The sequence below is a fragment of the Oratosquilla oratoria genome, chromosome 12 (genome assembly GCF_046742065.1).
Source record: "Oratosquilla oratoria isolate Oo_2021 chromosome 12, ASM4674206v1, whole genome shotgun sequence".
Lineage (NCBI taxonomy): Eukaryota > Metazoa > Arthropoda > Malacostraca > Stomatopoda > Squillidae > Oratosquilla > Oratosquilla oratoria.
Window position 1 is genome coordinate 17,960,954 of NC_134788.1, and position 11,664 is coordinate 17,972,617.

The following is an 11,664-nucleotide window of genomic DNA, read 5'->3' on the forward strand; positions in this document are numbered from 1 at the left end:
CTATTGGCCAAAAGTTTGTAAGGGCTACAGCTTAAGCCAATCATAGAAAAATCAAGATGAACTGTACGGCCTTAGAGGGAGGTGCTTAACAGTAACCGAGGTTTCCTTAAATTAGAAAGACAGAAGAAAGTCAGTCGTTAGACAGCTGCTCCGAGTATCAGGTCAAGGCAAGTAGTCTGATTTTCCACTCCCACACATACACACACTCTAGCACTCGAAATAAACACAGAAACTTAGACCACTGGTTTTGTTCTCTCACCTAGCAATTACTCTAGTTCGCTTCTTCCAGTGGACATTGTCCTTGGTCTTCGGAGGAGCGTAACACTGAAAGGTCATCCTGAAGGGTCATTATGAAGGGTCGTCCTGAAGGGTCATCCTTAAGGGTCGTCCTGAAGGGTCATGAATGGTCATCCTGAAAGGTCGTCCTTAAGATTCGTGTTGAAGGGTCGTCCTGAAAGGTCCTGAAGGGTCATCCTGAAGGGTCGTCTTAAAGGATCATCATGAAGGGTCGTCCTGAAGGGTACTCTTCTGGAGTCGTCCTCAAGGATCGTCCTGAAAGGGTCATCCGAAAGGGTCATTCTGAAGGGTCGTCCTGAAGGTTCGTCCAGAATGGTCTTCCTGAAGAGTCGTCCTAAAGGGTCATCCTGAAGGGTTGTCCTGAAGAGTCATCCTGAAGGGTCATCCTGAAGTGTCATCCTGAAGGGTCATCCCGAAGGGTCATCCTAAAGGGTCGTCCTGAAGGGTCATCCTAAATAGTCATCCTGAAGGGTCGTCCAGAAGGGTCTTCCTGAAAGGTTATCCTGAAGAGTCGTCTTGAAGGGTCATCCTGAAGGATCGCAATGAAGGGTCATCCTGAAGGGTCACCCTTAAGGGTAAAGGGTCATCCTGAAGGGTCGTCCAGGAGGGTCACCCTAAGGGGTCGTCCTGAAGGGTCATCCTAAAAGGTCGTCATGAAGGGTCATCCTAAAGGGTCGTCCTGAAGGGTCATTCTGAAGGGTCGTCCTGAATGGTCATCCTGAAGGATCGTCCTGAAGGGTCATCCTAAAGAGTCGTCCTGAAGGGTCATTCTGAAGGGTCGTCCTGAATGGTCATCCTGAAGGGTTGTCCTGAAGGGTCATCCTGAAGAGTCGTCCTGAACGGTCCTGAAGAGTCAGCCTGAAGGGTCGTCTTAAAGGATCATCCAGAAGGGTCATCCTGAAGGGTCGTCCTGAAAGGTCGTCCTGAAGGGTCATCCTAAAGATTCACCTTGAAGGGTCGTCCTAAAGGATCTTCCTGAAATGGTCATTCTGAAGGGTATTCCTGAAGGGTCGTCCTTAATGGTCATCCTGAAGAGTCGTCCTGATGGGTCATCCTGAAAGGTCGTCCTGAAGGGTCGTCCAGAAGGGTCGTCCTGAGAGGTCATCCTGAAGGGTTATCCCTAAAGGCCATCCTGAGGGGTCCTCCTGAAGGGTCCTCCTGTAAGGTCGTCTTGAAGAGTCATCTTGAAGGGTCCTCATAAAGGGTCGTCCTGAAGGTTCTTCCTGAAGAGTCGTCCTGAAGGGTCATCCTGAAGGGTAATCCCGTTGGGTATTCCTGAAGGGTCGTCCTGAAGGGTACTACTGAATGGTTACCCTGAAGGGTCGTCCTGAAGGGTATTCCTGAGGGGTCATCTTAAAGGGTCGTCCTGAAGGGTAATCCTGAAGGGTCATTCTGAAGGGTCATTCTGAAGGGTTGTCCTGAAAGGTCGTCCTGAAGGGTCATCCTGAGAGGTCATCCTGAAGGGTATTCCTGAAGGGTCGTCCTTAGGGGAAATACTGAAGGGTCGTCCTGAAGAGTCGTCCTGAAGGGTCATCCTGAAAGGTCGTCCTGAAAGGTCATCCTGAAGAGTCATCCTGAAAGGTCGTCCTGAAAGGTTGTCCTGAAGGGTCATCCTGAAGGATCGTCATGATGGGTCATCCAGAATGGTCATCCTAAAGGGTCATCTTGAAGGGTCGTCCTGAAAGGTCATCTTGAAGGTTCGTCTTCAAGGGTAGTCCTCAAGGGTCATCCTGAGGGGTCGTCATGAAGGGTTATCATGAAGGGTAGTCCTAAAGGGTCGTCCTGAAAGGTCATCCTGAAGGGTGGTCCTGAAGGGTCATCCTGTAGGTTCGTCCTGAAGGGTCATTCTCAAGGGTCATCCTGAAGGGTCATACTGAAGGGCCATCTTGAAGGGTCGTTCTGAAGGGTCATCCTAAAGGGTCTTCCTGAAGGTTCAATGTGAAAGGTAGTCCTGAAGGGTCATCCTGAAGGGTCGTCCTGAAGGGTAGTCCTGAAGGGTCATCCTAAAGGGTCGTCCTGAAGGGTCATCCTGAAGGGTCGACTAAAAGAATCGTCCTGAATGGTGATCTTGAAGGGTCGTTCTGAAAGGTAATTCTGAAGGGTGGTCCTGAAGGGTCGTCCTGAAGGGTCATCCTGAAAGGTCATCCTGAAGGGTCGTCCTGAAGGGTCATCCTGAAGATTCGTCCTGAAGGGTCATCCTGAAGAGTCGTCCTGAAGGATAATCCTGAAGGGTCGTCCTGAAGGATAATCCTGAAGGGTCGTCCTGAAGGGTCATCCTGAAGGGTTGTCCTGAAGGGTCATCCTGAAGGGTCATCCTGAAGGATCGTCCCGAAGGGTCATCGTGAAAGGTCATCCTGAAGGCTCGTCCTGAAGGGTCATTCTGAAGATTCGTCTTGAAGGGTCGTCCTGAAGGGTCATCCTGAAGAGCCGTCCCTTAGGGTCGTCCTGAAAGGTCCTGAAGGGTCGTCCTGAAGAATCATCCTGAAGGGTCGTCCTGAAGGGTCATCCTGATTGGTCGTCCTTAAGTGTCGTCCAGAAGGGTCTTCCTGAAAGGTCATTCTGAAGAGTCATCCTGAAGGGTAGTCCTGAAGGGTCATCCTGAAGGGTCGTCCCCAATGTTCGTCCTGAAGGGTCAAGGGTCGTCCTGAAGGGTTGTCCTGAAGGGTTGTCCTGAAGGGTCATCCTGAAGGGTCGTCTTGAAGGGTCATCCTGAAGGGTAGTTCTGAAGGGTCATCCTGAAGGCTCGTCCTGAAGGGTATTCCTGAAGGTTCGTCCTGAAGGGTCGTCCTGAAGGGTCATCCTGAAAGATCGTCCTGAAGGGTCATCCTGAAAGGTCGTCCTGAAGGGTCATCCTGAAAGGTCGTCCTGAAGGGTCATCCGGAAGGGTTGTCCTGAAAGGTCGTCCTGAAGGGTCGTCCTGAAGGGTGATCCTGAAAGGTCGTCCTGAAGGGTCACCCTGAAGTGTCATCCTGAAGGGTCGTCCTGAAGGATGATCCTGAAAGGTCATCCTGAAGGGTCAACCTGAAAGGTCATCCTGAAGGGTCAACCTGAAAGGTCATCCTGAAGGATCGTCCTGAAGGGTCATCGTGAAAGGTCATCCTGAAGATTCGTCTTGAATGGTCGTCCTGAAGGGTCATCCTGAAGGGCCGTCCCTTAGGGTCGTCTTGAAAGGTCCTGAAGGGTCATCCTGAAGGGTCGTCCTGAAGAATCATCCTGAAGGGTCGTCCTGATGAGTCGTCCTGAAGTGTCGTCCAGAAGGGTCTTCCTGAAAGGTCATCCTGAAGAGTCATCCTGAAGGGTAGTCTTGAAGGGTCGTCCCCAATGTTCGTCCTGAAGGGTCGTCCTGAAGGGTCAAGGGTTGTCCTGTAGGGTCATCCTGAAGGGTCGTCTTGAAGGGTCATCCTGAAGGGTAGTTCTGAAGGGTCATCCTGAAGGGTCATCCTGAAGACTCGTCCTGAAGGGTCGTCCTGAATGGTATTCCTGAAGGTTCGTCCTGAAGGGTATTCCTGAAGGGTCGTCCTGAAGGGTCATCCTGAAAGGTCGTCCTGAAGGGTCATCCTGAAAGGTCGTCCCGAAGGGTCATCCTGAAAGGTCGTCCTGAAGGGTCATCCTGAAGGGTCGTCCTGAAGGGTCATCCGGAAGGGTCATCCTGAAAGGTCGTCCTGAAGGGTCGTCCTGAAGGGTCATCCTGAAGGGTCATCCTGAAGTGTCGTCCTAAAGGGTCATCGTGAAGGGTCATCCTGAAAGGTCATCCTGAAGGGTCGGCCTGAAGGGACGTCCTGAAGGGTCATCCTGAAGGGTCATCCTGAAGGGTCGTCTTGAAGGGTCATCCTAAAGGGTGGTCCTGAAGGGTCATCCTGAAGGGTACTGAAGGGTAGTCCTGAAGGGTACTGAAGGGTAGTCCTGAAGGGTACTGAAGGGTAGTCCTGAAGGGTAGTCCTGAAGGGTACTGAAGGGTAGTCCTGAAGGGTACTGAAGGGTAGTCCTGAAGGGTACTGAAGGGTAGTCCTGAAGGGTACTGAAGGGTAGTCCTGAAGGGTACTGAAGGGTAGTCCTGAAGGGTACTGAAGGGTAGTCCTGAAGGGTACTGAAGGGTAGTCCTGAAGGGTCATTCTGAAGGGTCGTCCTGAAGGGTCATCCTAAAGTGTCTTCTTGAAGGATCATCCTGAAGGGTGGTCCTGAAGTGTCATCCTGAAGGGTGGTCCTGAAGTTTCATTCTGAAGGGTGGTCCTAAAGGGTCGTCCTGATGGGTCGTCCTGAAGGGTCATCCTGAAGGGTCGTCCTGAAGGGTCATCCTGAAAGGTCATACTGAGGAGTTGTTTTGCGGTCCTAAGGGGTCCTGCGGTCCTGATGAGGTCCTGCGGTCCTGAGGGGTGCTCCGGTCCCGAGGGGTCCTGCGGTCCTGAGGGGTCCTGCGGTCCTGAGGGGTCCTGCGGTCCTGAGGGGTCCTGCGGTCCTGAGGGGTCCTGCGGTCCTGGGGGGTCCTGCGGTCCTGGGGGGTCCTGCGGTCCTGAGGGGTCCTGCGGTCTTGAAGGCTCCTGCGGTCCTGAGGTCCTGAGGGGTCCTGCGGTCCTGAGGGGTCCTGCGGTCCTGAGGGGTCCTGCGGTCCTGTGGGGTCCTGCGGTCCTGGGGGGTCCTGCGGTCCTGCGGTCCTGGGATGTCCTGCGGTCCTGGGGGGTCCTGCGGTCCTGAGGGGTCCTGCGGTCCTGAGGGGTCCTGCGGTCCTGAGGGGTCCTGCGGTCCTGAGGGGTCCTGCGGTCATGGGGTGTCCTGCGGTCCTGGGGTGTCCTGCGGTCCTGTGGGGTCCTGCGGCCCTGGGGGGTTATGTGGTCCTGGGGGGTCCTGCGGTCCTGAGGGGACCTGCGGTCCGGGGGGCTCCTGGGGGGTCTTGCGATCCTGGGGGTCCTGCGGTCCTGGGGTGTCCTGCGGTCCGGGGGGGTCCTGCGGTCCTGGGGGGTCCTGCGGTCCTGGGGGGTCCTGCGGTCCTGAGGGGTCCTGCGGTCCTAGGGTGTCCTGCGGTCCTTAGGGGTCTTGTGGTCCTGGGGGGTCCTAAGGTCCTGGGGGGTCCTAAGGTCCTGGGGGGTCCTAAGGTCCTGTGGGGTCCTGGGGGTCCTTCGGTCCTGGGGGGTCCTGCGCTCCTGAGGGGTCCTGCGGTCCTGGGGTGTCCTGCGGTCCTGAGGGGTCCTGCGGTACTGGGGGGTCCTGCGGTCCTGGGGGGTCCTGCGGTCCTGGGGGGCCTGCGATCCTAGGGTGTCCTGCGGTCCTGGGGGGTCCTGCGGTCCTGGGGGTCCTGCGGTCCTGAGGGGTCCTGCGGTCCTGAGGGGTCCTGCGGTCCTGAGGGGTCCTGCGGTCCTGGGTTGGGTCCTGCGGTCCTGGGGTGTCCTGCGGTCCTGGGGTGTCCTGAGTCCTGAGGGGTCCTTCTGTCCTGAGGGGTCCTGAAGGGTGAGAACTAGATTCACAAATGGTCCCACATACCGATAACGAGCCCTTTAGTGAAATCCGGGCGACTCTGAAATATTGATATCTGAATGTTGGTTTATGAGAATCACGTTGGGAACCATACAACTGAAGTGCATTGTTATATCTAACGTAATTCATTTCCATGACTGATTGTCTATCTATATCTATATCTAACTATATATCTAAATCTGTCTATATCTATGTCTGCCTGCCTGCCTGCCTGTCTGCCTGCTTGTCTCTGTCTGTCTTCCTGTCCGCCTGCCTGCTGTCTGTCTATCTGTCTGTCTGTCTGTCTGTCTGTCTGCCTGCCTGCCTGCTTGCCTGTCTGCCTGTCTGCCTGTCTGTCTTTCTGTCTTTGCCTATCTGACTGTCTGTCTGTCTGTCTAGCTATCTAGCTATATTTCTTAGGACTATGAGTAGGTATAGTGCAATTGGAAGACTGGATAGAAGAGCACACTCAAAGTGGAAATACAAAATTAAGATTACCAGACTAGTGGAAAAAATAAGCTCAGTTAAATCTGACAAGGATATCCTGATAAATTGAGAAAAAAAAATGAACGAGACTTTTAAAAGATGTTTTCTCTCGGTATTTACAAAAGAGAAGAGAGATACGATACCTGACCTCAAGAAGGATGATGCAGACATAGTCATCGTATTAAAACAGTAGAGGAGGATTTGTAGAAATTAATTTAAATTAGACATATTTAGATTTAGGAGAGATAGGCAGGAATTAGTTTACTAACAGTGATGAGCGACTGGAATAGACTTAGTAACCATGTAATTAGTGAGCCCTGAAACTATTTGTTGTTTTAAAAGAAGGTTAGATTACTTCATGGATGGGAATGAAAGGTGTTGATGGACTTGGAACTGCCTAGTGTAGGCCTTATGGTCTCTTGTAGTCTCCTTTACTATTATATTCCTATGTTCTCTCTTTTCTTCTGATGTTCTCTCTCTCTCTTGGTGGTCTTTAATAAGGCGCTATTCACACTAGCGGTTTCAATTACAGTATGAATTAATGGAAGCGTTCACACAAAAATTCACGGTTCTCCCTTGACTATGCAATAACTCCGTGGTTTCCATGCGGTTCAAACCGGTAATGTGAACAGGGCCTAACGCAAGGAGATTCTTAATGCTTTTTTGTGTCTTTTAAGTAGAGGTATGCCTTACTAACCTATCTCTTTGGGATCTTTGGGATCTATTCAGTTCCACCAAGATATCGTTGAAGCCTGTTGTCTTACGAATCAGAGTAAAAATACACCGTTATAGTCTACGTTAGGCTTTATGGATTCTACTTGGCAGCTTAGCATGAGCTAAAACAAAGACAGACTTAAGCAGGTAGAAAAAGACAGACGTCAAATTTAGACACAGATAGACGAAGAAAAAGGTAAGGACAAAGGCGCATAGACTGATATATAGACAGACAGACAGGCAGGCAGAGAGAAAAGAAGAGAAAAAAAAGGAGACAGAGAAAGTAAAAGAGAAAGGGGAAGACAGAAAAAGGGAAGGACAGAGAAAGGGAAGGACAGAGAAAGGGGAAGACAGAGAAAGGGAAGGACAGAAAGAAAGGAAAATACAGAAAGGAAAAGAGAGAGAGAGAAAGGGAGAGACATAAGCACACACACAGGTCTAAATCACCACCCGTACAGTCCTAACAATCTTGTGATGCCCCAGTTAAACAATTGTTAATATGAGTGCGAATATATACCAAATGTAATGATTTGTTGATATATGTTGCTGTTAATCACACCACCAGCAAATAAGTAATTGGCAACCAGGTCGAACAACGAGTACAAACAAATCACTGTTTGAATTGGACAGTGTGAACAAAATGGTAAATTAAACATATAAATAGGTGTCGGGTTGCTCAAGTTGGTGTACACGTATATGTGAACATATGTACACACTTAAGTGCACATGCGTAAGAAAGTACACATAAATTCTCCCTCTCTCTCTCTCTCTCTCTCTCTCTCTCTCTCTCTCTCTCTCTCTCTCTCTCTCTCTCTCTCTCTCTCTCTCTCTCTCTCTCTCTCTCTCTCTCTCTCACTCTCTCTCTCTCTCTCTCTCTCTCTCTCTCTCTCTCTCTCTCTCTCTCTCTCCTCTCTCTCTCTCTCTCTCATTCTCTCTCTCTCTCTCTCTCTCTCTCTCTCTCTCACCTCTCTCTCTCTCTCTCTCTCTCCTCTCTCTCTCTCTCTCTCCTCTCTCTCTCTCTCTCTCTCTCTCTCTCTCTCTCTCTCTCTCTCTCTCTCTCTCTCTCTCTCTCTCTCTCTCTCTCTCTCTCTCTCTCTCTCTCTCTCTCTCTCTCTCTCTCTCACACACACACACACTCTCACACTCTCTCTCTCTCTCTCTCTCTCTCTCTCACACACACACACACACACACACACACACACACACACACACACACACACACACACACACACACACACACACACACACACACACACACACACACACACACACACACACACACACACACACACACACACACACACACAGACCTATTGATTGCTCTGTTCCTTGTTATCAGTATTCGGGTTATTTATGGCATTTTTCAACAGATAAAAGTTTTTAATTTCCTTTTTGGAAGAAGTATATGTGGAACACACCGCTGCGTCATGTAGTGGACCATTCCACTTATTGCATTGTGGTAAAGTATTGTTTTGGCACGTTAAGGTTCCTTACCATGTCACGATGTTTCATAACTTTGAGCTTTGCTTCAAACCGTTTCATTGTTGTTGTTTTTTTCATATTCAGCATTAAAGGAAACAGTCTGGTATATCTGTGATTTATGTCCCGCGATTTATCGTTGATATTGTTACAAATGTTATGTTTTGTAATCATTATTTTTGTTATCGATTCATTTGATTTATTAATTTGTTTATGTCTACATTTATTTGTGTATGTAATTTTTGTTTGTTTATTTCTTCATTTATTCATCTGTAAATTTATATTAATTTTTTTAATCAGCTTCTCTAATAACTTGTTATTCATTTATCTATTTTGATGACAATGAGCCATCCACCATTGGCTGTTGTAGGTTGATAGTCATACAGAGTATATCATACAAATAGAGATGTTTATTCACTGAGGTTGTCTTTGTACTCAAAGGTTGTGGATCAACAAGCCTGTTTATTATCAGATTAAATAATTCTCCATTATAGTATGAGGAAAATAAATAAACAGAAAAATAAATATATTTGATATTCAACTATATAATTATGTTAAAACTGTCAAGGAGGTTAATTAGTACAAGTTCAGTGAGGAGTGCGTATTCCTTGATATTTTATACTAATTGCCATCTCATCCTCATTGCTGTCTGTGTTTGAAGAGATATCATATTCTGAAAAAAATGTGCGATTATATTTTGAGAATAAAGGAAATATACTATTTTGAAAATATGTCTTTATATATTAAGGACAGAAGAGATAGTGCTTTGAAAAAAAAAACGCGTGCACATGTTTTGAGAAAAAATATATGTGTTCGTAACCTGTGAACGTTTTAATCTTCATGTAAGTTTTAGTTGTGACCCATGTGAGTGCCTAAGATGTGCTCAAGATTATCACCTCAATTATTATAATAATTGTTGCCTCGAGTCACAAAGGATTATAAAGGCGGAGCATGCCGACAGGAGACCTTTGGTCCATATCTTGGTCGGATGCGAAAAAAAAATCATAATAATAATAGATGAATAAATAAAAACTATAATAATGTAAATAACAAATAAAATACATAGATAAATGCATAGGTATAGTTAAATAATAAACAAACAGGTAAATAGTAAATAGTAATACATTGACATATAACTAATAATAAATGAAAATCAAACAGACAAATTATAAAAAAAAATATATGTATATATAAAATAGATTATAATCATTACAGCATCTTGCTTAGGTGTTTATTAAATGATTCTTAAAGCTTCGAGCTGAACTACATTGCACTGCCTGTAAAATAGATGATAATCATCACAGCATCTTGCTTAGGTGTTTATCTAAATGATTCTTAAAGCTTCGAACTGAACTACATTGCACTGCCTCTGCAGGAAGTTGCATCCAATGGAAACCGAAAACCCCACAGAAGCTTCCTACAAACATTTCTAGGAAGAAACTTCGATCTTGTGTCTGCTCTATTAGTATGTGGAACTGTTTATATTTCAAGAACTTGTCGTAGTGAATGGAGGGGAGCAGTCACCGGTTCACAGCACTCCTTATGTAATTAAGGTTTTGGAAATACAAAGCTCATATGAAGAAATCTTGGGTCTAGTTCGAAGAACGACTGCCAGCCCCTCGAGGACGCACCTCCAAATGAAAGTGATGATATTGGAGATAGAAGGCAAATCGAAATGAATATTGAAGATGGATACTGTTGGAAGTTCAACAATGTTTCTTTAGCAAAATGAAATTCCTTTCTTTTATACATACTGACTACTTAGTTTACATGGATGATACTATAGGAAACTTAGTTACACATCTTTGATCCTGGGGGACATGAACAGTTCCTGTTCTCCATTTTCCCTCTCCAAGCATTGCTTTACCAGCTACGCTACGAACTCGTTTCCATTATTCTAGAATTATCCTTATCCGTTTATTTTTATGCGGTGGGATGGATCTCCAGCTGGTAATGGTTTTTGTTAGTAACCTCAGTTCATGGAAATGTAAGCCGTGTAGATCTAAGTAGTGGAAATGAAAACAGAGGAAGGAAGAGGAGAGAGCGACAGCAAGGGGTGGGGAAGAGAGACATGTTAAGAAAGTTTGTGCGTTTGGACGGAATGCGACAGGAGTGAGAGACGAAATAAGCGAAACTGTCAGGAAATAGATTTAATTTGGAAGTGGGTAAAAACAATTTCGCTAACTGTGTAGTAAATGAATGGAACAAACTTCTGCAGAGGCAGTGTAATGTAGCTCATTTCGAAGCTTTAAGACTCGTTTAGATAAACATCTGAGCAAGATGCTGTAATGACTGCCATTTATTCTATATTGTTTATTTGTTATTGTCTGTTTATTATTTGCTTGATTTTCATTTATTATCATTTATCTGTCAATTTATTATTATTTACTATTTACCTGTTTGTTTATTACTTAACTATACTAATGCATTTCTCTATTTTATTTATAATTTTTATATTATTTTTCATTTTTTTTATTTATCATTATATATATATATTTTAGCATCCGACCTAGTTATGGACCAAAAGGTCTCCTGTCGGCATACTTCACCTTTGTAATCTTTTGTAAAGTGAAAATGAGAAAGCATAGACAAATAGTAGAAGGCTTGAGACGGAAGGACGCAGGAAACACGAAAGACGAGCCAGATAGGACAAGAAGAGAAAGGGAGGATGAAGATATATTACTTATAGAAGGAGAACGAGAAGAAGAACTGAAGTCGAGATAAACGATGGCTGAAATTAGAATTAAGGAGAGCGCATGGCCGTCAACGCAAGTTAATTCGAGAAGGATAAGGAGAGGACAATAACGCAGAAACACGTTTCATGGAAATACGAAGATTTCGAGAGAGAGGGAGACTATCTCGAAGCCGACACAGGAGAACTCCCTACTGCTTTCCTTCATGCATTAGCCTCTTCGCCCACCGGGGGGTCCCGTTTTCTTCGGCTCCTGTTGTCGTCAGGAGATATTTTTCATCCTTATGGTAGTCATCACGTGGTAGTTACGGGGTTTCAGTCTGTCTGTCTGCCTCTCTGTTTGTCTCTGTCTGTCTGTCCCTGTCTCTCTGTCTCTGTCTCTGTTTCGGTATGTCTGTCTATATGTCTGTGTCTGTCTGTCTGTCTGTCTACCTCTCTCCTCTCTCTCCTCTCTCTCCTCTCTCTCCTCTCTCTCTCTCTCTCTCTCTCTCTCTCTCTCTCTCTCTCTCTCTCTCTCTCTCTCTCTCTCTCTCTCTCTCTCTCTCTCT